General features: G+C 47.1%; 1 protein-coding gene across 1 annotated transcript in view; it reads left to right on the top strand.

The window, feature by feature from the left end:
* The window catches only part of LOC142929091 (uncharacterized), a 61398-nt gene that overhangs the window by 8622 nt on the left and 25794 nt on the right, over positions 1–26982 (top strand). The gene's annotated exons all lie outside the window — the stretch shown is intronic.

Here is a 26982-nt window from a genome sequence, read left to right as displayed (position 1 = left end):
CAGGCAGGTGCTTCGTTTTGGTGGGGCTGATGGTAAGGCCCCACCTCTTAGTGGCACACTCCAGTTTCAGCAGCAGCGCCTCCAACTCCTCCTCTGAATGAGCAGCAATTACCAGGTCGTCGGCATACATAATGTGGTTGACCAATAGGGAGACACCCCTTGACCGCACCTGGGCATCGATCAGCCTCCCATTGTATCTGTACCAGACGTAAATTCCTCTGGTACAGCTACTGAAGGCTTCACGAACTATGTGGTCGAAATAGATGTTAAATAATGTTGGAGCCAGAGGACATCCCTGTCGCAGGGAATGGCTCTGACTCCCGGCTATGTAGTTTTACTCGGGTCTGCTCACCATCATGAAGGTCCTTAATGAGTGTGAGCAGAGGATCAGGGACTCTGAAAGCACGAAGAACAACCCAGAGCCCTGGCCTACTGATGGTATCATAGGCCTTAACCAGGTCAATAAAGGAGAGATGTAGGTCTAGTTGGAATTCCCTCCACCTCTGCTGTAGCAGACGGACAGAAAATATGACATTTTTGCAGGACCGCCCTTTCTTGAAACCGCATTGGGGCTCCGCAAGCCTCTCCTTAGCGTACCTAGCAAGGCCGATGTTGAATAATCCTTGCCAGGACCTTTCCCGGCACACTGAGTGAGATGCCCTGTAGTTGTTACAGTCTGTGCGGTCCCCCTTCTTAAAGAGGGGGACCACCAGGGCATCCTTCCAATCCTGCAGAACCCGTCCAGTGGCCGACTGTTGTTATGATGTCATGTAGGGCAGTCTACGCACAAACGCAACCCTCCCTCAGCATTTCGCTTGGAGATCATCTCTGCTCGGTGCCTTTCCTGTTCTCGGACTCTGGATCGCCCTCAGTACTTCCTCAACGGATGGTACCTCAGCCAGCCACTCACAGAGGGTGACTTCCTCCTCTAATATTTGAGGCACCGCATCCTCAGCAGGGTCATCCCCACTTTGTCCCATGATGTTTTCCAGGCTGAGGGATTCCCCCTCCCCCAGGACCTCACAGAAATTCTCAGCAAATCTGCAAACCTGTCCCTGGGGGTCGGAGATTGGATCACCCTTCGTTCCCCTAATGATGTAGTGGGTATAAATTGACGAATAAACTTCTGATGAGGCAACACGATATTTATTGTCTTCCTTACAAGTCCCTAACACAAAGGGTATATCGGTCCCTTTATCCGATCCCTGGGGAGGTATGGCCTCCGGATTATAGGGCCCTATCACTGGGTACCCCGTTACCCTTCCTCCGGCTGGGACCCTAGGAGAGGCTATTTGACCTGACCGTACCCGGTCCGTGGGTCCTGACCACTGGCCTCACTGAGCTCCGGCCCTTAGAAGGACAACGGAGCTTGGGGTCCAGAGTCCTATCTTCAGCCCAGGTCTTCGTTCTTCAGCTTGCAGATGACTGAGCCAGACCTCTGAGAGGTCCGGCTTATGGTTCGTGGCTTGCTCCGCCCTAGCCACGCTTCCCTTCAAGAACGTTCTGGAAGGTGACATCATCCCCCGGTTCCCTCCTCCCGGGGCCCCGGGGAATGTGTCCCAGGATCCGTTTGCTAGGGTTTGTCGTTGGCCCCTTTTTGGGCCATGGACATTAGCCCTGGCGTGATAGCGCTTCCGCCCCCTATTGACGATAAGGGGAAGCTACCAGCCCACAGAGTGGTGAGTGACGATTACCCCTACAATGGTAATAGGTGTGGCGCTGTAGGTTACTTTTTTGATGGAGTTAAATAGGGATTTGTGATCGCGGGCCATTGAGGCAGACTCCATCTCCTCAGCAACCCACGACCACCACCCATCCTTGCAGCGCCTCACGGCTCTCCGAACCTCCGAGCGAAGGCTGCGGTAAGCCTCCTCATTCTCTGACGTGGGATGCTGTAGACGATTAGAGTGAGCCTGTCGCTTTTTCTCAACCATCCTGAACACCTCCTCTGTCAGCCAGGGTCTCTGGGGAGGTCTGGACCGCGTACACAAAGCAGCCATTGCAGCTGCATGAGTCACAGGCCTAAACCTCGCCCATTTACCCTCGACATCAGGAGGAGTGGGGGACGATGCTGTCTCACTCACACTCACTCACAGCGCGAGGCCGACTCATTACATCTCGCGGAGGATCGCGCTGCTGAACAAAAAAAGTTCCGCGGTTTCAGTTTGCAAGCGCGAGTTCGCGTTTTAAGGCGATGGGGGCCATCCATAAATGACGTCACGCACCTGGGGAGGGGGGGGGTCAGACATTTGTGACGGGGGGGGGGTTTGAGAAATGTGACGTCACGTCAAAATGCGCAACTTTAAATAAATATAGACAACACGTTCTATTTAGTTAAATAGACTTTTTAATACATGTTTTCTCCTACAACATCAGAGTGCAGCGCCACATTAAATACAATGACAATAGTTTAAAGCGATTTGAAGCATGTTTTATTTTCAAAATGAAAATATGGTTTTGGGGGGGGGGGGGGCAGAGCTTTGTGACGTCATACTTGAGGTGGGGGGGTCTGACTTTTTGTGACGCCGTGTGACGAGGGGGGGGGGTAAAAAATCGTCCAAAATCTCGTGACGTCATTTATGGTCGTGATATATTATTTTTTATTTTATTTTTCCTACCTACGTGACTTTACCGAAAGAACCAAAGAGTACTTATTTTGGTGGATAAGGAGTAAAATAGTAGATGATAGGATCTGCACTATTGAGGAGTTCTGTTATAATGAATCTGTTGTAATGAATCTTATGTCACCTTAAGTATGCTTTTGTGAGTACACTCGTGACACGGGTGTCATGCGCGTGAACTTTGTCTTTTGTATCAGATGTGCGAGAGCAACTCTGCTGCGAGTCATGGTGGTGCTGGGAGAATTGCCTTTACCATCGATGGCACTTCACCAGCACCCGTCTCGACCCCACCTCAATCCGGTAGAGTTACAAGAGCGAAAAAACTCATCTCTTGTGACGTCTGTGGGAAAAAAATTCCAACTGGCATGGTGCCTAGAATCCCACGTAAGAACGCACAAGGAGACCCGTGATCAATGGGGCGGCATATGCGGACGAAGTTTTGATCAGCCAGGGAAATTCAAAAGGCATATGAAGACCCACGAAAAGTATTACATGATAAAGGGTGCACCAGGCTTGGTGAATAACGGCAGTTTTGCCAATGCGGTGTTGAATCTGATAGAGCCACTGGAATCCGATAGAGTCACTAGAGTGAGAAAACGAATCTCTTGCGACGTCTGCAGGAAAACATTCCAACTGGCATGGTGCCTAGAGTCCCACATGAGAATGCACAAGACCGGTGGTCAAAGCTGCAACATCTGCGATCAAAGCTTTGATCAGCCCTACAAACTCAGAAGGCATATGGAGACCCATGGAAAGAACTCAAGGGGCGCACGTGGCATGGTGAATGACGGCAATTTTGCCAATGTGGTGTTGAAGGTGTGTCAGAGCTACTCGGCTGCGAGTCATGGTGCTGGAAGAATTGCCTTTGCCATGGATGGCACCAGCAGCTCCAGCAGCAGCAGCTTGTGGAGTCCTGGTGGTGAGGAGGCAGAGTTGCAGACAATGCCACCTTCTGCAAAGGGCGCACCTGCGTGCAACGAAGTTATTGCTATCACAGCGACCGCGCATGGAACGAAGGCGCTTGCTGGGAAACGCCACGCCTGACCAGCGCCCGTCTCGACTCCACCTCACTCCCATAGTCACTAGAGTGAGAAAACAAATGTCTTGCCAAGTCTGTGGGAAAGCATTCCAACTGCCATCATGCCTAGAGTCCCACATGAGAACGGACAAAGAGACCCCTGACCAATGGCATCTGTGGTCGAAACTTTGATCAGCCAGGCAAATTCAGAAGGCATATGGAAACCTACGAAAAGGACTATTGGATATTTCGTTGCTGTTCTATTACTGAAGCTATCAACAGAAGGTGTGTACCGGATTAATTGCACTTGTGGAATGCTATGTTGGGCAAACAGGACGAATGATCAGCACGAGACTAAAAGAATACCACAGAAATATGAAATGCTCACAAATACAACTGTCAGCAGTAGCAGAACACGCGTGCCCACAAAGACACTCAATTGATTTTGATAATGTTGAAGTTTTGTGCAAAACTTGTTACTACTGGCCAAGACTAATTACAGAATCTATCGAAATTTAAAGAAATAAAAATAACTGCAATCGTTTGGATAGCTACCGACTTAGTGCTGCATGGAAGAGAATCATCAAATTACCGTTTGTACGGCTATTTTAGTACACACAATGGACACTAACTACAAGATTAATGGGCTAGCATAATGTGCATGTATAATGTACGTTGATTCATTAATCCCCCCCCCCCCCCACTGTGCGCTCAAAGAGAGCACAAGTGTTGTCATCACATCTACGCCTCTATATAAGGAATTAAACAGGTGGACTTCTCCCAAACCTTGTGTTGCCTGATGAAGCTAGTTGTAATTACTGAAACGTCGTACTCTGATAGTAAATGTTGTGGCTTGGCTCTCCAACACACCACACACCGGTGTGCTGTACTAGTGATGAATTGGCATGTTCTGTTTACGTGACAACCCTTACTAGTTGGCTGTCGGGTGGTGGCGGGTTTAACGACATATTTACGCGATCCAACCCATAAAACCTGTATTATGGATATTTGTCGCGAAAGCCTACGTGTTAAACTGCCATGTATTTTTACGTCTATTGCTGTATTTTCTTACGTGCAATATATTTAATAAACCATCCTAATTTATTCATATTTTTGTTCATAGTTATATCATTGTTGCGCGTGCGGTTTGGTCAGTGGATATTGTTCAGTGGATCAAACCGAGACAAATATTTTTACAGCGGCTGTGGCTGCACATTGCAACAGCGCATTCCGAATGGTGTAGAACGCATCGCCCATAATCTGTATCTGTGTGCAAACACCAGGTATGGTTGGTAAGACACACGTTTGGTTTTAAATGAATAGAACTCGAGCTTCAGCCATATTGTTCATTATAGACCCCACTTTGTAAGAATTAATCACGCAAACCTTGCGGCTGATTCATTTGAGTCGGTGTGCTCATGAGCAACAGGGCATTTGTGGCAAGGTGTTAATGTACCACAGATTAGCACGGTTGGCTACGTACACTGCGAAAGAAGTTCAACACATATTCTTTGGGTCTTTCCGTAAAGTCACGTAGATAGAACAATAAAATAATAAAAATAAAGTGAATAAAAAAGTAAAATATATCACGACGTTTCGATCGCAACACAAGCAATCGTCATCAGGAGAAAAATGATGAAGATTGCTTGTGTTGTGATCAAAACGTCGTGATATTTTTATTATTATTTTGTATTCACTTATTTTTATTATTTTATTGTTCTATCTACGTGACTTTACCGAAAGACCCAAAAAATATGAATTCCTGCAGTCACGAAAGCTTTAAGTCAAGATTCAAGTTGAACACACTTTCATACATTGTGGAAAGCGAGTATCCTCGCACGTACAATGCACTGGACCGCATGTTCATGTTAAGTGAGTCAGGGGCTTTGTCACTGCCTACCCCATGATATAAATAATCTCAGGGAATTAAATTGCAAGTGTGCAATCTCCCTTCTGGTGGGCATCGAGGATGAGTCATACCCTGGCTTGTCAGGAGGCAGTGGAACACAACTGTGGAATCCTTTCCATCTGCACGGGATAGAACGTTGCCCCCTTGCTCACATTCGTTCGTTTTCTGCGAGTGTACTGGTTTCCCCCCACATGTAAACACTCAGTAAGTGGCTGCAAATATCGGAATGTAAAGAGAACCGCAGAGCTTGGGCGATTGTTGGGAGTGCCGGCTCACCGCCTGGCTGTTGTCTCCCCGCTCGTCTGTGGGAGACATATAGAGGTACTGAATTAGATTTATATTCTCTACATAACATGATTCCTATCTACACAAAGCACTCATCGCGTGGAGTACAGCAAATGATATTCCACGAAATAAAAAATAAACGTACATGACCATAACAGAAGCCAATGGGTACAGCTGTGCATACACATACACACATATACACGATTCCTACTGATGGTTGGAACGATTCACCACTGCCGGAGAGGCAAGGAATTGTCATGATTCAGGATCATGAATGCAAACTGTCCCCGTTCTCAAACCTGAGTACGATTTAAAAGGTCATAGAACGCCTTTGTCGGAAGCAATTCCTTCCCCATGTCACTGCGATGGGCAGATTCATGCAATTGCAGTCGGCTTACATATTGTCAGTAGACCCCCCCATACGCAAGCGTACGCATTTGGGTTAACCCCTCCTCCCCCCTCCATGCATACATACTAAATGGATGCCCCCTTAACAGCCACACCACCACTCCTCACACGAGACAAGCACGTGACTCTCGGTGTAAATGGAGCCGGAGCGTGAATACACGTGCCGATGCCCCAAGTACAGTTGCCACCATTTCAACGACAGAGCAAACCCAGGCACATTTCTCAGCGAGCCCAGGTCTATTGTTAAAACTGTGCAGTTCGCGGTGATAAAATTAACCATAGCCATACCAGGGGTACCAGATCTCGACACAAATCAATTCCTGCTGCCACCCGAACACTGTCCGGGGGTCAAACGCGGACAGGTGGCAGCCCCAATCGCGAGGCCACATCTGCACCGACTCACGGTAAATGTGTGCAGGGCCAGCAGGAAGAGCCCCGGGATCTCGGAGCGCAGCCACTGGTTCCACGCGCTGTCTCGGTCCACGTCCTCGCGTGACGACGACGACACTTCAAAATGACCTGACCGGACGAAGGGGGGTGGGAGGGAGAGTAAGAAGGTACGAAGGGGAACCTTCTAACTCTTTCACAGTGACGCGTTCTTCGTGTGCGTCACCCTGCAGCCAACCTCTCTGCTCTCGTGTGTGAACGTGGGTCAGTTTGGTTTAATCGTTCAGAATGAATGGGGCATGATCCTGGCCCTTGTGCAACTTATTATTTTCCATGAGATAATACCAAACACATCATTCATGTGTGTGTGTGTGGCCTGCAAGCAAAACCTACATGCTCTCGAGTCATATATCGGGAGCAGTCACATGTGGGAAAGCATTGCCGAATTCCTAGAAAGGCTCAGCTCTCTCCAACTTATGTTGAAAGCATTTATGCATTAGTTCTGCCCGTACCTCTTTGTGCCTGTGTAGTGGGCAGGCAAGTGTGGTGGAGCAGCAGGTCCAGCACACGGGGTGTCCAGCAGAGGAGAGGAACTCCCCGTGGCCGTGGCCGGGGAAGCAGAGGTCGGCGGCGCTGGGAGCGGCGTCAGTTGCGCGGCGTCTGTGGGAGAAGGCACAGGCCTCTGCTGAAGATTATCATCCGCAGACACATCACACGGCTTGCCGGACACGTCACACACTCGGCCCTGTGATTGTGGAGGTGAGACAGGTTCGCGCGTGGCAACGAATGGCTTGTCGCTGGACAAACATCGACGGCAACATCGGGAGAACGCGGCACGAACTCGTGCAGAGTTTCTGGCACCATATGAATTTACACTCCTTGTAGGTATGTGCGTTGAACCTCTTTCGCGCCGTACGTCAGCCAGCCGTGCTAATCGGAGGTGCAGATGGATGCAATTGAAGGAAGTGGAGCAGAGATTTCAAAATGAAACAAAAATAATTGATACAGAAATTACACAAGTCCAGGGGACTTCACCAAGGCCGTGTTATCCCAGAATCTGACAGAGCACAAAGGAAGATTGGCAATGGCAAAAAATGGCTTCATAACTATCATTGTCAGATGGCACACTTGCATCTTCAGTCTTCAGTCAGCGTCAGTAATTTAAGAATGCACGCATGATGCGTGACACCAACTAAAATGGCATCGATGCTGACTAATCACATCCTCTCCAAGATGTGGAACTCAAGAGACAAGGATGCCTCTTCCAAACAGGACTACCCTTGACAATTGAGTTGTCGCCTGGGTAAAAATTAAATTGACTAGATTTCAACTTGAAAATCCAAACCATCGCACCAACAGTAATGGATGGAATCCTATATGAGGCGCACACTGCAGTAGCTTCAGGTGGACTCTGGTACCTGCTTTAACGTCTGTGTGAGAAGCATCTTCTCCCACTGAAATTCAAACAAAGTTGACAGTTAGACAGGAAATGTTTTAAAACATCCGCAGTAAAATTCAAGTATGTATACCATTAAAGTAAACTATTTTTTATTTACCAGGTAAGGCCCATTGAGAGCTATATAGCTCTTTCTCAGAAGCGACCTGGCCACAAATTATAGCTTAACGAAGTGGCTTATCACGTTGAAATTTATAGTAGCCAAATACTCTAAACGCATTACTTACAAATAGCTCACAAAGCGGTTATCCTCCCACTACCCTTGGGTTACCTCCTGTCCCGGTCCAGCCGAGACAGTCTGTGAATTGGCATCTGTGTTTGGGTGGCATTAATTAATTTGTACCGAGATCTGGTACCGGTACTGTGCTGAACTTTACTACTGCATGGTTGTTGACAGACCTAGACAGACTGAAACATAGGTCTGGGTTTGATCTCCATAGTGGAAAAGGTGGTAACCCGAAAACTAACCCAAACCCTTCCACATTCAACGATAAACACTTCTAAAACCGAGTTCGCTCAGAAATGACCCCACTAAACCGCACGTAAGTAAACGTTTGACTTCAGTGGTTCCTCCGCCGCGTGCGAACGATGAAGTGCACGGCCTCTCGTTATGATGACCTCACACCCGCATGGCTGCACGAAAGGCGGTGCTGACGAGCATGAGGCAGGTGGAAGAGGCAAAACGAGGAGGCAAGATTAGAGTGCTGTAGTCGGTGGGGTATAGTGGGGCCTATTTCCAAATGATTGATTTATGTGGAAATGAAATTGGTCAAGAGCCCGTTACTTTGTAAACATTAGCATGTATCTACTTTAATACCAAGTCTGCAGGGGTGGGAAAGATGAGGTCTATTCATTCTGGTGGGCAAAGAGAATTTAGACACTCCAAGTTAAGTCTGGTGGCATACGGATAAATGCACCTTACAAATGTAAATAATGATTATTAATCAATCTTCTTCTTCACTCCCACGGTGTTTCCAACCAGGGTTAGGCCATGTAATGATCTGACGTGCTGTACACTTGTACAGTGTTTCTGAATTATTGTATCATTATGAATTCAGTGCCCCTTCTGCGACCTTTCCCTAGATCCCCCTCTTGTGTATAACCTGGCCTGCTGACGTCAGGGCCGTAAGCCTCAGATCACTTTCCCTGCCAGCAGCAGGCGCTATGCTGTTACATTACGATTCTATGCCACTACACAGGGACTCCTCTACTTACGAACATTCGACTTACGAACTTTCAGAGATATGATCAAACCTGTCCGTATGTCCAGTTTCCTGTTCGGACCGAGAGTCGCAAGTTCAACCACCGCACAATAGGTGGTGATGGTGGCATCTACATCTGCAGAACGTGAAGAACCAGAGGCAACTGTTAAAGCCATTCCCCGTGTTTAGTGTACAAGTCGTAAAACGTGTTTGAAATCGACGGGAGTAAAGTTGGACTCACGAACACATTAGACGTGTCACAACAGGTCACGTTTAATAGTCTAACCTTGTCTGGAGTAAGTCGCATACGGTAGACATTTCTGCGCATTTGCAGAATTACATGTCTATGACAAAGGAACCAAGTGTATTGCATTACAAGGGGTGCTTGATCATGTGTGGATGCAGATTCCCGCAGCAATAGAGGGAATAGATTGTTCGCAGCGCCACTGATTAATCAGAATCAGAATCTATTTTATATCCTGGAGGAATCCGATGAGCTATGAAGATCTTTTTCACATATGTCCAGTAGGGGAGGGTCAGCGAGCTATTTCCAAAACCGATGAGAGGCAAGATGGAGAAAATGTAAGCAAATTGCTAAAAATACAAAGTACATACATTCCTGCCAATTTGTCAACCAATGCAAGCTTGGGCAAGGTAGCAACACAACAACCACAGCTCCAGACCACGACAAGACTCCACAAAGTCCCTCAATTGCATTGCATTAAAATTGAACGTTTAATGAGCGATATTTGAAATAGCGTTACCAAATGACAATATTCCCTTCGAATACCTGACTAATGAATGAGGCTAAGACGCTTGCAGTAATGTTCAAATATGCATCACAAGCCATTCAGAAGTGGTAGGCCTCACGTGACCACAGGGCTCCACAGTGGCAATATGTTAACTACCTCGCCTGGTACGCAGGAGGCCGTGGATTCAATCCGGACCCTGTCGCCTGCTGTATATTTTGAGGTTGCATGTCTCTCTCACTACATTTAGAATAAACATCACGCGTTTAGAGTATTTGGCCTCTATAAATTTCCACGGGATAAGCCACTTCGTTGAAGATAACATTTGTGATAGCCAGGTTGCTTCTGAAAAATAGCTCCATAGCTCAGTGGGGCCTCAAACTGGTAAAATAAAAAATATAGTTTGTATTCTTGGTTCTTTCGGTAAAGTCGCATAGAAGGGAAACAATAAAATAATAAAAATATAAAATAATAAAATTCTAACGACGTTTCGACTGCAACACAAGCAATCATCAGGTGATGATGATCATCATCAGGTGATGATGATTGCTTGTGTTGCAGTCGAAACGTCGTGAGAATTTTATTGTTTTATATTTTTATTATTTTATTGTTTCCCTTCTACGTGACTTTACCGAAAGATCCAAGAATATGAATCCCTGCATTCACGAAAGCTTTAAATCAAAATATAGTTTAGTTTAAAAGTTATAGTTTGAGAACGGCGGTCCGATGGGAGGGAGTGAAGGGGTATTGTGAGGAGGCGTCATCGGGAGTGGAAGCTGCTGGTGGGAGCATGGGAGGTGTGGGGAGTGTGAGGTGCATCGGCATTGTGGAGAGGGAAGGGGTGAGAGTGTTGTAAGCGATGGGTCTGGGGGAGGAGTGGTGGATATGACGATGTGGAAGCTGTGTCGGTGATGAGGTGTGTGCTTGAAGTGAGGATTACATGGGGAGCGGTGCCGAAGTGGTTAGCGCACCGTGCGACGGGATCCGGCGACCCGAGTTCTATTCCCACTCACGGCCAACATCGGTGACGAGTATCTGAACCAATCTCGGTCCCATCCCAGGTCTATTCTGCCTTAAAATGAGTATCCAGGTTCGGTGAATGGGAGGAGACAAAGGCGGCCAGGCGTGGTGCTGGCCACCCATCCCATCTCAGCGTGTCGACCCCATGGCACCTGGGTAATGGAGGTGGTGATGAAGATGATGACGACGGTGATGATGATGTTGATGACGATGGTGATGACGAGTCACTCACTCAGACTCACAGAGCCACACTCAGAGACTCACAGCCACACTCAAGAGACTCACAGTCACTCACTCAGACTCACAGAGCCACACTCAAGAGACTCACAGCCACACTCAAGAGACTCACAGTCACTCACTCAGACTCACAGAGCCACACTCAAGAGACTCACAGAGTCACTCACTCAAAATCACAGAGCCACACTCAAGAGACTCACAGCCACACTCAAGAGACTCACAGTCACTCACTCAGACTCACAGAGCCACACTCAAGAGACTCACTGAGTCACTCAGAGAATCACAGTCACTCACACAGACTTACACTCACTCAAGGAGACCCACAGACTCACTCACAGACTCACTCACACAGACTCACAGAGTAACTCATACACAGACTCACACTCACAGACTAATTCTGACACACACAGACTCGCAGAGTAACACGCACTCAGAGACTCACAGAGTCACATTCAGTCACTCACTCAGGGACTCACAGCCACTCACTCAGAGACTCGCACGCACTCACAGAGCCACACTCAGAGATCCAGTCACTCACTCAGAGACTCACAAAGTCACTCACTCAGAGAATCAGAGCCACACTCAGAGACTCGCAAAGTCACTCACTCAGAGACTCAGAGTCACTCACTCAGAGACGCAGAGCCACAGACTCACAGAGCCACACTCACAGACTCAGAGCCACACTCAGGGACTCACAGTCACTCACTCAGAGACGCACACTCAGACTCAGAACCACAGACTCACAGAGCCACACTCAGAGACGCACACTCACACTCAGAGACTCACAAAGTCACTCACTCATACACTCACAGACTTACACAGTAACTCACAGTCACTGCCACTGAACTCAGTCTCACCGGGTAACACACTCACAGACTCGGAGTAACTCACATGAACTCACAAAGTAACTCACTCACACAGACTCGGAGTAACTCACATGAACTCACAAAGTAACTCACTCACACAGACTCACAGAGCCACAGAGACACACGGAGTCACTCACTCAGAGACTCACATAGTCACTCACTCTGACACTCGGAGACTCACTCACTCACACAGACTCAGAGTAACTCACACACTCACAGACTTACACAGTAACTCACAGTCACTCCCACTCAACTCAGTCTCACCGGGTAACACACTCACAGACTCGGAGTAACTCACATTAACTCACAAAGTAACTCACTCACACAGACTCACAGACTAACAAACAAAAACAAAGATCCCCAGTGAACCCTTAATAGACTGTAGGGGCAAGTGCTGTTAGCGAGCACCTACGAAGGCCGGCACGGCACACGAGGGGGTGGGTGGCCAGCACCACGCCCGGCCGCCTTTGTCTCCCCCATTGGCGATGTTTACACACCGAAACCAGGTACTCATTTGAGGCCGAGTCGACCTAGGGGAGGCCCAAGACCTGTTCAGATAATCGTCACCGGTGTTGGTGGCCGTGAGCGGGAATCGAACTCGGGTCGCCGGGTTCGTAGCGCAGCGTAGCGCTAACCGCTGCGCCACCGCTCCCCACACCCTCGCTCACAAACACAACGCAGGCAGCGTGGGCAGCCCTGGTCCATCCACTGCTGGATGAGGGCCTTGCCATGCCGTGCGAGTTATTTGACCAGAAGCGCAGTGCGTGTTGTTAACATTCCCCGTGTGGTGGATAGAATCGGAGGGCTTTCCCCAGCCCTCACCCACCAGGAATGGTGAAGTATAGTCAAATACTTCCTGTGACCAACACGGCGTTAGGAGACATTCATACAACCCACAGATGGACTAATAATTATTGTAAGTACTGTGGTGTACTTAAAATAATGTGTGGAGGAGGAGGAAGAAGCTCCAGAAGTCGCACTTCAGCAGCCACCACTGCCCCTTCGCAGTATCAACAACCACGCAGACAAATGCACTGCCACATCCTACAACACGCGTTTGTTCCTTCAAAGTAGTGAATTAGCGTCCCAACACGCTGGTTCACGAAGATGGAGCGGTCATATAATGAGCTGGACAGCGACAACAACTTAAATCAGCGGTAATAATGCGGCAGACACGCAGGAAGCAATACTTAGGTAGGCCGCGATGAGACCACGGGGCTCGGATGGCGACCCTGCCTGGGAAGGTGCACACAAACTCCTCACAGAGTGAGCACCACAATGTTGTCCTTACAACACACAGTGGTATCGCTTTTCTTTCATATCCACGAGCACAGCAACATCCAGCAACACATATCTCCTCACATTGTGCCCAGGACTGCTTTAAATAAATATTTTAAATAAACTTTCCCGCCAAAAAATGAAATTGAGGCGTGTGTGAGTATCGATGTGGAACTTGTGATCACATTGCTAAGAGCCGAAACACAAGGCACCCACCACCACACACATCCTACTACTGCTGCTGTTGTTGCTGCCTTGTGAAGTCTATGATGATGAGCAGCAGCAGCAGCAGCGAGATGTCATGTGAGCCCCCATCAAATTTGATGTACCCCCCCTGGTGAGACATTGCTTAACCAACACATACTTCACCTGGAATGGAACTTTCTACAAACAAACTGAGGGCACCCCAATGGGCTCCCCCCTATCTCCGATTGTAGCCAACGTATTCATGGAAAAATTTGACGCCATCCAGACTGCCACTCTACGCCCGACCTTATGACACCATTGTCATCTGGCCACATGGCCAGCCTGCTCTAGACCAATTCCGTGACCACATGAATTCCATACACCCAGCCATCAGATTTACCATGGAGGTCGAAAAAGATGGCAAACTACCCTTTTTGGATGTCTTAATTAAAAGGAGACATGATGGTTCAATGAGCCACTCTGTCTACAGGAAAGCCACCCATACAGATGCTTACTTGAAACCGGATTCCCACCACCATCCATCCCAGAAGAACTCCCTCATCAAGACTCTATACCATAGAGCCCAATGCATTTCCGACCAGGAACACATTACCAGTGAACTCAAGCACGTACACCAGGCTCTCAGGGCTAATGGTTACTTCGACTACACAATCTGCAAAGCCATCATTCCAGTCATGAAGAAGGATTCTCTTGTGGAGCCACTCAAAACCATCACCTTACCCTACATTGCAGGGGTCACTAAAAAGATCTCCAAAATCCTGAATAAACACAAGATCCAGGTCCGATTCAACACAATACATAAAATCCGTGATCTAGTTCCATCTGTAAAAGATGCTGTTCCAGACATACAGTACCCGGGCGTTTACAAACTAAAGTGCCTCTGCGGTAGTAGCTACATTGGATAAACCAAACGACATATCTCGGACCGCATCCGTGAACATAAAGCAGACTTGAAACACGGTAGGACGAACTCCTCTGCCGTGGCAGATCACTGTTATAATTCAGTGGGCTCACATGACATTGACTTCTCCAAGACGGAGGTTCTTTGCAAACCAACCGGCTGCCATGAGAGATTCGTTCATGAGGCCATTCACATATACAAGCACAGAGACAATTTCAACCGAGAAGATGGATTCTGGCTTAGTAACCATTGGAAAGATGTTTTAAACCATTTCCGTTCTTAATTAATTGTATTTTACGATGACCTTCAGACCGCAGCTCTTTCACCAGCATTGACTCTTAATACCTATCACACCACGGTTAATGGTATGGTTTACAACATGGAGTATAATAGCACCTCGCAGCTGTCTCTCTCCCCCTCCTCTGTTCCGACCTTGGACGAGCATTGTGATATATAACGACTTATTGTTGGTAGCTTAGCTGATTGGAGAATATAGAGTTTATTGATAACATTAAGGTAATTTCTATTTTAGTTTTTTATTGGTTCACTATATAGTATTCATTATACATTGTATTGTATACCCAGTTACTGTGAATAGCTCAGATGTGTAGACCTTGACTTCAACATAGCCATTTCTGTGACCAGTCACTAGCTAATCACTCAGTTATTTCAATGCTAAATTCGCCTAGTTATTTCAATGCTAAATTCTTTTGTTTGATTTGTACTAGGTGCCTCGGTGAATGTGTATGCTCTGACTTTAAACATAGCTATTTCTGTGACCAGTTACAAGCTAATCACTCAGCTATTTCAATGCTAAATTCTATGCTAATTCCTTTGTCAAGGGGTGCCTCTGCGGATGTATATGCTTTAACTTAGCTATTTCAATGCTAAATTCTATGCTAATTCCTTTGTCAAGGGGTGCCTCTGCGAATGTATATGCTTTAACTTTAACATAGCCATTTCTGTGACCAGTCACAAGCTAATCACTCGGCCATTTCAATGCTAAATTATATGCTAATTCCTTTGTCAAGGCGCTTTGTTTCTTCTGACACAGCTTAAAGGTCGTGATCTGAACGTGGCTTTTTTCACTCCAGCGCTGTCCTACCAGACAGTCTCGTCCCTTCACCTGATGAAGGCTGCTTGTGTTGTGGCCGAAACGTCGTGAGAATATTATTGTGTTATTTTATTTTATCAATTTATTATTTTATTCTCATTCTACGTGACTTTACCGAAAGAACCAAAGAAGATGAATCCTTGCAGTCACGAAAGCTTTTAATCGAAATATAACTGCAATTGTCTGAGGACTTTGAGTGCACGAGTTACGTGAAACAGTTCTCGGTGGCAATTGTTATTTTGTTAGTTTTAGATGTTTGTTTGGACTCCTCCATACAATTGTCCTACTGGTGGTGTATTTAATGGGCTGTGAGCTGCTGTTGGTCATTGCTGGTCGATGATGATGATGATGTGTGGATGTTCAGAGTTGGGACGTGGCGGTGGTGGGGAGGTGAGGTCAGAAAACTTTGGGCATAACCCCCCTGACTCTACTCCACATTATCATCATCACATTCAACCTCCTCATTATCTCGCTGCTGCTGCTGCTCATCATCATCATCATAGACTTCACAAGGCAGCAACAACAGCAGCAGTAGTAGGATGTGTGGGGTGGTGGGTGCCTTGTGTTTCGGCTCTTAGCAATGTAATCACAAGTTCCACATCGATACCCACACACGCCTCAATTACATTCTTTGGCGGGAAAGTTTATTTAAAATATTTATTTAAAGCAGTCCTGGGCACAATGTGAGGAGATATGTGTTGCTGGATGTTGCTGTGCTCGTGGATATGAAAGAAAAGCGAGACCACTGTGTGTTGTAAGGACAACATTGTGGTGCTCACTCTGTGAGGAGTTTGTGTGCACCTTCCCAGGCAGGGTCGCCATCCGAGCCCCGTGGTCTCATCGCGGCCTACCTAAGTATTGCTTCCTGCGTGTCTGCCGCATTATTACCGCTGATTTAAGTTGCTGTCGCTGTCCAGCTCATTATATGACCGCTCCATCTTCGTGAACCAGCGTGTTGGGACGCTAATTCACTACTTTGAAGGAACAAACGCGTGTTGTAGGATGTGGCAGTGCATTTGTCTGCGTGGTTGTTGATACTGCGAAGGGGCAGTTGTGGCTGCTGAAGTGCGACTTCTGGAACTTCTTCCTCCTCATCCACACATTATTTTAAGTACACCACAGTACTCACAATAATTATTAGTCCATCTGTGGGTTGTATGAATGTCTCCTAACGCCGTGTTGGTCACAGGAAGTATTTGACTATACTTCACCATTCCTGGTGGGTGAGGGCTGGGGAAAGCCCTCCGATTCTATCCACCACACGGGGAATGTTAACAACACGCACTGCGCTTCTGGTCAAATAACTCGCACGGCATGGCAAGGCCCTCATCCAGCAGTGGATGGACCAGGGCTGCCCACGCTGCCTGCGTTGTGTTTGTGAGCGAGGGTGTGGGGAGCGGTGGCGCAGCGGTTAGCGCTACGCTGCGCTACGAACCCGGCGACCCGAGTTCGATTCCCGCTCACGGCCACCAACACCGGTGACGATTATCTGAACAGGTCTTGGGCCTCCCCTAGGTCGACTCGGCCTCAAATGAGTACCTGGTTTCGGTGTGTAAACATCGCCAATGGGGGAGACAAAGGCGGCCGGGCGTGGTGCTGGCCACCCACCCCCTCGTGTGCCGTGCCGGCCTTCGTAGGTGCTCGCTAACAGCACTTGCCCCTACAGTCTATTAAGGGTTCACTGGGGATCTTTGTTTTTGTTTGTTAGTCTGTGAGTCTGTGTGAGTGAGTTACTTTGTGAGTTAATGTGAGTTACTCCGAGTCTGTGAGTGTGTTACCCGGTGAGACTGAGTTGAGTGGGAGTGACTGTGAGTTACTGTGTAAGTCTGTGAGTGTGTGAGTTACTGAGTCTGTGTGAGTGAGTGAGTCTCCGAGTGTCAGAGTGAGTGACTATGTGAGTCTCTGAGTGAGTGACTCCGTGTGTCTCTGTGGCTCTGTGAGTCTGTGTGAGTGAGTTACTTTGTGAGTTCATGTGAGTTACTCCGAGTCTGTGTGAGTGAGTTACTTTGTGAGTTCATGTGAGTTACTCCGAGTCTGTGAGTGTGTTACCCGGTGAGACTGAGTTCAGTGGCAGTGACTGTGAGTTACTGTGTAAGTCTGTGAGTGTATGAGTGAGTGACTTTGTGAGTCTCTGAGTGTGAGTGTGCGTCTCTGAGTGTGGCTCTGTGAGTCTGTGGTTCTGAGTCTGAGTGTGCGTCTCTGAGTGAGTGACTGTGAGTCCCTGAGTGTGGCTCTGAGTCTGTGAGTGTGGCTCTGTGAGTCTGTGGCTCTGCGTCTCTGAGTGAGTGACTCTGAGTCTCTGAGTGAGTGACTTTGCGAGTCTCTGAGTGTGGCTCTGATTCTCTGAGTGAGTGACTTTGTGAGTCTCTGAGTGAGTGACTGGATCTCTGAGTGTGGCTCTGTGAGTGCGTGCGAGTCTCTGAGTGAGTGGCTGTGAGTCCCTGAGTGAGTGACTGAGTGTGACTCTGTGAGTCTCTGAGTGCGTGTTACTCTGCGAGTCTGTGTGTGTCAGAATTAGTCTGTGAGTGTGAGTCTGTGTATGAGTTACTCTGTGAGTCTGTGTGAGTGAGTCTGTGAGTGAGTCTGTGGGTCTCCTTGAGTGAGTGTAAGTCTGTGTGAGTGACTGTGATTCTCTGAATGACTCAGTGAGTCTCTTGAGTGTGGCTCTGTGAGTCTGAGTGAGTGACTGTGAGTCTCTTGAGTGTGGCTGTGAGTCTCTTGAGTGTGGCTCTGTGATTTTGTGTGAGTGACTCTGTGAGTCTCTTGAGTGTGGCTCTGTGAGTCTGAGTGAGTGACTGTGAGTCTCTTGAGTGTGGCTGTGAGTCTCTTGAGTGTGGCTCTGTGAGTCTGAGTGAGTGACTGTGAGTCTCTTGAGTGTGGCTGTGAGTCTCTGAGTGTGGCTCTGTGAGTCTGAGTGCGTGACTCGTCATCACCATCGTCATCAACATCATCATCACCGTCGTCATCATCTTCATCACCACCTCCATTACCCAGGTGCCATGGGGTCGACTCGCTGAGATGGGATGGGTGGCCAGCACCACGCCTGGCCGCCTTTGTCTCCTCCCATTCACAAAACCTGAATACTCATTTTAAGGCAGAATAGACCTGGGATGGGACCGAGATTGGTTCAGATACTCGTCACCGATGTTGGCCGTGAGTGGGAATAGAACTCGGGTCGCCGGATCCCGTCGCTCGGTGCGCTAACCACTTCGGCACCGCTCCCCATGTAATCCTCACTTCAAGCACACACCTCATCACCGACACAGCTTCCACATCGTCATATCCACCACTCCTCCCCCAGCCCCATCGCTTACAACACTGTCACCCCTTCCCTCTCCACAATGCCGATGCACCTCACACTCCCCACACCTCCCATGCTCCCACCAGCAGCTTCCACTCCCGATGACGCCTCCTCACAATACCCCTTCACTCCCTCCCATCGGACCGCCGTTCTCAAACTATAACTTTTAAACTAAACTATATTTTGATTTAAAGCTTTCGTGACTGCAGGGATTCATATTCTTGGTTCTTTCGGTAAAGTCACGTAGAAGGGAAACAATAAAATAATAAAAATATAAGACAATTAAATTCTCCCGACGTTTCGACTGCAACACAAGCAATCATCAGGTGATGATGATCATCAGGTGATGTTGCAGTCGAAACGTCGTGAGAATTTTATTGTTTTATATTTTTATTATTTTATTGTTTCCCTTCTACGTGACTTTACCGAGAGAACCAAGAATATAAACTATATTTTTTTATTTTACCAGTTTGAGGCCCCACTGAGCTATGGAGCTATTTTTCAGAAGCAACCTGGCTATCACAAATGTTATCTTCAACGAAGTGGCTTATCCCGTGGAAATTTATAGAGGCCAAATACTCTAAACGCGTGATGTTTATTCTAAATGTAGTGAGAGAGACATGCAACCTCAAAATATACAGCAGGCGACAGGGGCCGGATTGAATCCACGGCCTCCTGCGTACCAGGCGAGGTAGTTAACATATTGCCACTGTGGTGCCCTGTGGTCACGTGAGGCCTACCACTTCTGAATGGCTTGTGATGCATATTTGACCATTACTGCAAGCGTCTTAGCCTCATTCATTAGTCAGGTATTCGAAGGGAATATTGTCATTTGGTAATGCTATTTCAAATATCGCTCATTAAACGTTCAATCTTAATGCAATGCAATTGAAGAATTTTGTGGAGTCTTGTTGTGGGCGGGAGCTGTGGTTGTTGTGTTGCTACCTTGCCCAAGCTTGCATTTGTTGACAAATTGGCAGGAATGTATGTACTTTGTATTTTTAGCAATTTGCTTACATTTTCTCCATCTTGCCTCTCATCGGTTTTGGAAATAGCTCGCTGACCCGCCCCTACTGGACATATGTGAAAAAGATCTTCATAGCTCATCGTATTCCTCCAGGATATAAAAAATATTCTGATTAATCAGTGGCGCTGCGAACAACCTATTCCCTGTATTGCTGCGGGAATCTGCATCCACACATGATCAAGCACCCCTGTGTAATGCAATACACATGGTTCCTTTATCATAGACATGTAATTCTGCAAATGTGCATAAATGTCTTCCGTATGCGACTTACTCCAGACAAGTTTAGACTATTAAACGTGACCTGTTATGACTCGTCTAATGTGTATTGTGTGGTCGTTAGCACAGAAAGATGTGTCTGGTAATGTCCTAATGGACCAAAAAAAGTAAAAAAGAGGCTGGGTCTGTGTTGTTCAGAGTGACCACCATATACAGACTCTTGTACGTACAAACGAGTTCGGTTCCAGAGGTCTGTTCGTAAGTCGATTTGTTCGTGAGTCCAACTTTTCTCCCGTCGATTTCAAACACGTTTTACGGCTTGTACACTAAACACGGGGAATGGCTTTAAAAGTTGCCTCTGGTTCTTCACGTTCTGCAGATGTAGATGCCACCATGAACTTGCGACTCTCGGTCCAAACAGGAAACTGGACATACGGACAGGTTTGATCATATCTCTGTATGTTCGTAAGTCGAATGTTCGTAAGTAGAGGAGTCCCTGTGTAGTGGCATAGAATGGTAATGTAACAGTATTGCGCTGGCTGCTGGCAGGGAAAGGGATCTGCGGCTTACAGCCCTGACGTCAGCAGGCCAGGTTATACACCAGAGGGGGATCTAGGGAAAGGTCGCAGAAGGGGCACTGAATTCATAATGATACAATAATTCAGTAACACTGTACAAGTGTACAGCACGTCAGATCATTACACGGCCTAACCCTGGTTGGAAACACCGTGGGAGTGAAGAAGAAGATGGATTAATAATCATTATTATTTACATTTGTAAGGTGCATTTCATTCGTATGCCACCAGACTTAACTTGGAGTGTCTAAATTCTCTTTGCCCACCAGAATGAACAGACCTCATCTTCCCCACCCCTGCAGACTTGGTTTTAAAGTAGATACATGCTAATGTTTACAAAGTAACGGACTCTTGACCAATTTCATTTCCACATAAATCAATCATTCGGAAATAGGCCCCACTATACCCCACCAACTACAGCACTCTAATCTTGCCTCCTCGTTTTGCCTCTTCCACCTGCCTCATGCTCGTCAGCACCGCCTTTCATGCAGCCATGTGGGTGTGAGGTCATCATCACGAGAGGCCGTGCACTTCATCGTTCGCACGCGGCGGAGGAACCACTGAAGTCAAACGTTTACATACGTGCGGTTTAGTGGGGTCATTTCCGAGCGAACTCGGTTTGAAAGTGTTTATCGTTGAATGTGGAAGGGTTTGGGTTAGTTTTCGGGTTACCACCTTTTCCACTATGGAGATCAAACCCAGACCTATGTTTCAGTCGGTCTAGGTCTGTCAACAACCATGCAGTAGTAAAGTTCAGCACAGTACCGGTACCAGATCTCGGTACAAATTAATTCATGCCACCCAAATACAGATGCCAATTCACAGACTGTCTCGGCTGGACCGGGACAGGAGGTAACCCAAGGGTAGTGGGAGGATAACCGCTTTGTGAGCTATTTGTAAGTAATGCGTTTAGAGTATTTGGCTGCTATAAATTTCCACGTGATAAGCTACTTCGTTAAGCTATAATTTGTGGCCAGGTCGCTTCTGAAAAAGAGCTTAATAGCTCTCAATGGGCCTAACCTGGTAAATAAAAAATAGTTTACTTTAATGGTATACATACTTGAATTTTACTGCGGATGTTTTAAAACATGTCCTGTCTAACTGTCAACTTTGTTTGAATTTCAGTGGGAGAAGATGCTTCTCACACAGACGTTAAAGCAGGTACCAGAGTCCACCTGAAGCTACTGCAGTGTGCGCCTCATATAGGATTCCGTCCATTACTGTTGGTGCGATGGTTTGGATTTTCAAGTTGAAATCTCCTAGTTCATTTTATTTTTACCCAGGCGACAACTCAATTGTCAAGGGTAGTCCTGTTTGGAAGAGGCTATCCTCGTCTCTTGAGTTCCACATCTTGGAGAGGATGTGATTAGTCAGCATCGATGCCATTTTAGTTGGTGTCACGCATCATGCGTGCATTCTTAAATTACTGACGCCGACTGAAGACTGAAGATGCAAGTGTGCCATCTGACAATGAAAGTTATGAAGCCATTTTTTGTCATTGCCAATCTTCCTTTGTGCTCTGTCAGAGTCTGGGATAACACGGCCTTGGTGAAGTCCCCTGGACTTGTGTAATTTCTGTATCAATTATTTTTTTCATTTTGACACCTCTGCTCCACGTCCTTCAATTGCATCCATCTGCACCTCCGATTAGCACGGCTGGCTGACGTATGGCGCGAACGAGGTTCAACGTACATACCTACAAGGAGTGTAAATTCATATGGTGCCAGAAACTCTGCACGAGTTCGTGCCGCGTTCTCCCGATGTTGCCGTCGATGTTTGTCCAGCGACAAGCCATTCGTTGCCACGCGCGAACCTGTCTCACCTCCACAATCACAGGGCCGAGTGTGTGACGTGTCCGGCAAGCCGTGTGATGTGTCTGCGGATGATAATCTTCAGCAGAGGCCTGTGCCTTCTCCCACAGACGCCGCGCAACTGACGCCGCTCCCAGCGCCGCCGACCTCTGCTTCCCCGGCCACGGCCACGGGGAGTTCCTCTCCTCTGCTGGACACCCCGTGTGCTGGACCTGCTGCTCCACCACACTTGCCTGCCCACTACGCAGGCACAAAGAGGTACGGGCAGAACTAATGCATACAGTGAGGGAAAAAAGTATTTGATCCCCTGCTGATTTTGTACGTTTGCCCACTGACAAAGAAATTACTAGTCTATAATTTTAATGGCAGGTTTATTTGAACAGTGAGAGGCAGAATAACAACAAAAAAATCCAGAAAAACGCATGTCAAAAATGTAAAAAATTGATTTGCATTTTAATGAGGGAAATAAGTATTTGACCCCCTCTCAATCAGAAAGATTTCTGGCTCCCATGTGTCTTTTATACAGCTAACGAGCTGAGATTAGGAGCACACTCTTAAAGGGAGTGCTCCTAATCTCAGCTTGTTACCTGTATAAAAGACACCTGTGCACAGAAGCAATCAATCAATCAGATTCCAAACTCTCCACCATGGCCAAGACCAAAGAGCTCTCCAAGGATGTCAGGGACAAGATTGTAGACCTACACAAGGCTGGAATGGGCTACAAGACCATTGCCAAGCAGCTTGCGGAGAAGGTGACAACAGTTGGTGCGATTATTCGCAAATGGAAGAAACACAAAATAACTGTCAATCTCCCTCTGCCTGGGGCTCCATGCAAGATCTCACCTCGTGGAGTTGCAATGATCATGAGAACGGTGAGGAATCAGCCCAGAACTATACGGGAGGATCTTGTCAATGATCTCAAGGCAGCTGGCACCATACCAAGAAAACAATTGGTGACACACTACACCTTGAAGGACTGAAATCCTGCAGCACCCGCAAGGTCCCCCTGCTCAAGAAAGCACATATACATGCCCGTCTGAAGTTTGCCAATGAACATCTGAATGAATCAGAGGACAACTGGGTGAAAGTGTTGTGGTCAGATGAGACCAAAATGGAGCTCTTTGGCATAAACTCAACTCGCCGTGTTTGGAGGAGGAGGAATGCTGCCTATGACCCCAAGAACACCATCCCCACCGTCAAACATGGAGTTGGAAACATTATGCTTTGGGGGTGTTTTTCTGCTAAGGGGACAGGACAACTTCACCGCATCAAAGGGACGATGGACGGGGCCATGTACCGTCAAATCTTGGGTGACAACCTCCTTCCCTCAGCCAGGGCATTGAAAATGGGTCGTGGATGGGTATTCCAGCATGACAATGACCCAAAACACACGGCCAAGGCAACAAAGGAGTGGCTCAAGAAGAAGCACATTAAGGTCCTAGAGTGGCCTAGCCAGTCTCCAGACTTTAATCCCATAGAAAATCTGTGGAGGGAGCTGAAGGTTCGAGTTGCCAAACGTCAGCCTCCACACCTTAATGACTTGGAGAAGATCTGCAAAGAAGAGTGGGACAAAATCCCTCCTGAGATGTGTGCAAACCTGGTAGCCAACTACAAAAAAACGTTTGACCTCTGTGATTGACAACAAGGGTTTTTTCACCAAGTACTAAGTCATGTTTTGCAGAGGGGTCAAGTTCTTATTCCCCTAATTAAAATGCAAATCAATTTAGAACATTTTTTACATGCATTTTTCTGGATTTTGTTGTTATTCTGTCTCTCTTACTGTTCAAATATACCTACCATTAAAATTATAGACTGATCATTTCTTTGTCAGTGGGCAAACGTACAAAATCAGCAGGGGATCAAATACTTTTTCCCTCACTGTAAATGCTTTCAACATAAGTTGGAGAGAGTTGAGCCTTTCAAGGAATTCGGCAATGCTTTCCCACCTGTGACTGCTCCCGATATATGACTCGAGAGAATGTAGGTTTTGCTTGCAGGCCACAGACACACTCACACATGAATGATGTGTTTGGTATTATCTCATGGAAAATAATAAGTTGCACAAGGGCCAGGGTCATGCCCCATTCATTCTGAACGATTAAACCAAACTGACCCACGTTCACACACGAGAGCAGAGAGGTTGGCTGCAGGGTGACGCATGCGAAGAACGCGTCCCTGTGAAAGAGTTAGAAGGTTCCCCTTCGTACCTTCTTACTCTCCCTCCCCCCTCCTTCCGGTCAGGTGATTTTGAAGTATCGTCGTCGTCACGCGAGGACGTGGACCGAGACAGCGCGTGGAACCAGTGGCTGCGCTCCGAGATCCCGGGGCTCTTCCTGCTGGCCCTGCACACATTTACCGTGAGTCGGTGCAGATGTGGCCTCGCGACTGGGGCTGCCACCTGTCCGCGTTTGACCCCCGGACAGTGTTCGGGTGGCAGCAGGAATTGATTTGTGTCGAGATCTGGTACCCCGGGTATGGCTATGGTTGATTTTATCACCGTGAACTGCACAGTTTTAACAGTAGACCTGGGCTCGCTGAGAAATGTGCCTGGGTTTGCTCTGTCGTGGAAATGGTGGCAACTGTACTTGGGGCATCGGCACGTGTATTCGCACTCCGTCTCCATTTACACCGAGAGTCACATGCTTGTCTCGTGTGGGGAGTGGTGGTGTAGCTGTTAGGGGGCATCCATTTAGTATGTATGCATGGAGGGGGGAGGAGGGGTTAACCAAATGTGTACGCTTGCGTATGGGGGGTCTACTGACAATGTGTAAGCCGACTGCAACGGCATAAATCTGCCCATCGCAGTGACATGGGGAAGTAATTGCTTCCGACAATGGCGTTCTATGACCTTTTAAATCGTACACAGGTTTGAGAACGGGGACAGTTTGCATTAATGATCCTGAATCATTACAATTCCTTGACTCTCCGGCAGTGGTGAATCGTTCCAACCACCAGTAGGAATCGTGTATATGTTGTGTACGTGTATGCACAGCTGTAACCATTGGCTTCTGTTGTGGTCATGTACGTTTATTTTTTATTTCGTGGAATATCACTTGCTGTACTCTACGCTGTGAGTGCTTTGTTTAGATAGGAATCATGTTATGTAGAGAATATAAATCTAATTCAGTACCTCTATATGTCTCCCACAGACGAGCGGGGAGACAGCAGCCAGGCGGTGAGCCGGCACTCCCAACAATCGCCCAAGCTCTGCGGTTCTCTTAACATTCCGATATTTGCAGCCACTTACTGAGGAAACCAGTACACTCGCAGAAAACGAACAAATGTGAGCAAGGGGGCAACGTTCTATCCCGTGCAGATGGAAAGGATTCCACAGTTGTGATCCACTGCCTCCTGGCAAGCCAGGGTATGACTCATCCTCGATGTCCACCGGAAGGGAGATTGCACACTTGCAATTGAATTCCCTGAGATTATTTATATCATGGGGTAGGCAGTGACAAAGCCCCCGACTCACTTAACACGAACATGCGGTCCAGTGCATTGTACGTGCAAGGATACTCGCTTTCCACAATGTATGAAAGTGTGTTGTGCTTGAATCTTGACTTAAAGCTTTCGTGACTGCAGGAATTAATATTTTTTGGGTCTTTCGGTAAAGTCACGTAGATAGAACAATAAAATAATAAAAATAAAGTGAATACAAAATAATAATAAAAATATCACGACGTTTTGATCACAACACAAGCAATCGTTATCATTTTTCTCCTGATGACGATTGCTTGTGTTGCGATCGAAACGTCGTGATATATTTTACTTTTTTATTCACTTTATTTTTAATATTTTATTGTTCTATCTACGTGACTTTACGGAAAGACCCAAATAATGTGTTGAACTTCTTTCGCAGTGTACGTAGCCAACCGTGCTAATCTGTGGTACATTAACACCTTGCCACAAATGCCCTGTTGCTCATGAGCACAGCGACTCAAATGAATCAGGCGCAAGGTTTGCGTGATTAATTCTTACAAAGTGGGGTCTATAATGAACAATATGGCTGAAGCTCGAGTTCTATTCATTTAAAACCAAACGTGTTTCTTACCAACCATACCTGGTGTTTGCACACAGATAAAGATTATGGGCGATGCGTTCTACACCATTCGGAATGCGCTGTTGCAATGTGCAGCCACAGCTGCTGCAAAAATATTTGTCTCGGTTTGATCCACTGAACAATATCCACTGACCACACCGCACGCGCAACAATGATATAACTACGAACAAAAATATGAATAAATTAAGATGGTTTATTAAATATATTGCACGTAAGAAAATACAGCAATAGACGTAAAAATACATGGCAGTTTAACACGTAGGCTTTTGCGACAAATATCCATAATACAGGTTTTATGGGTTGGATCGCGTAAATATATAAATGTGTCATTATG

This window comes from Petromyzon marinus, chromosome 25, assembly GCF_048934315.1.
Source record: "Petromyzon marinus isolate PM22_M1 ecotype Great Lakes invasive population chromosome 25, UKy_Petmar_22M1.pri1.0, whole genome shotgun sequence".
NCBI lineage: Eukaryota > Metazoa > Chordata > Hyperoartia > Petromyzontiformes > Petromyzontidae > Petromyzon > Petromyzon marinus.
Note: the sequence above shows the minus strand (reverse complement) of the source record. Positions and strands in the feature narration are given on the sequence as shown.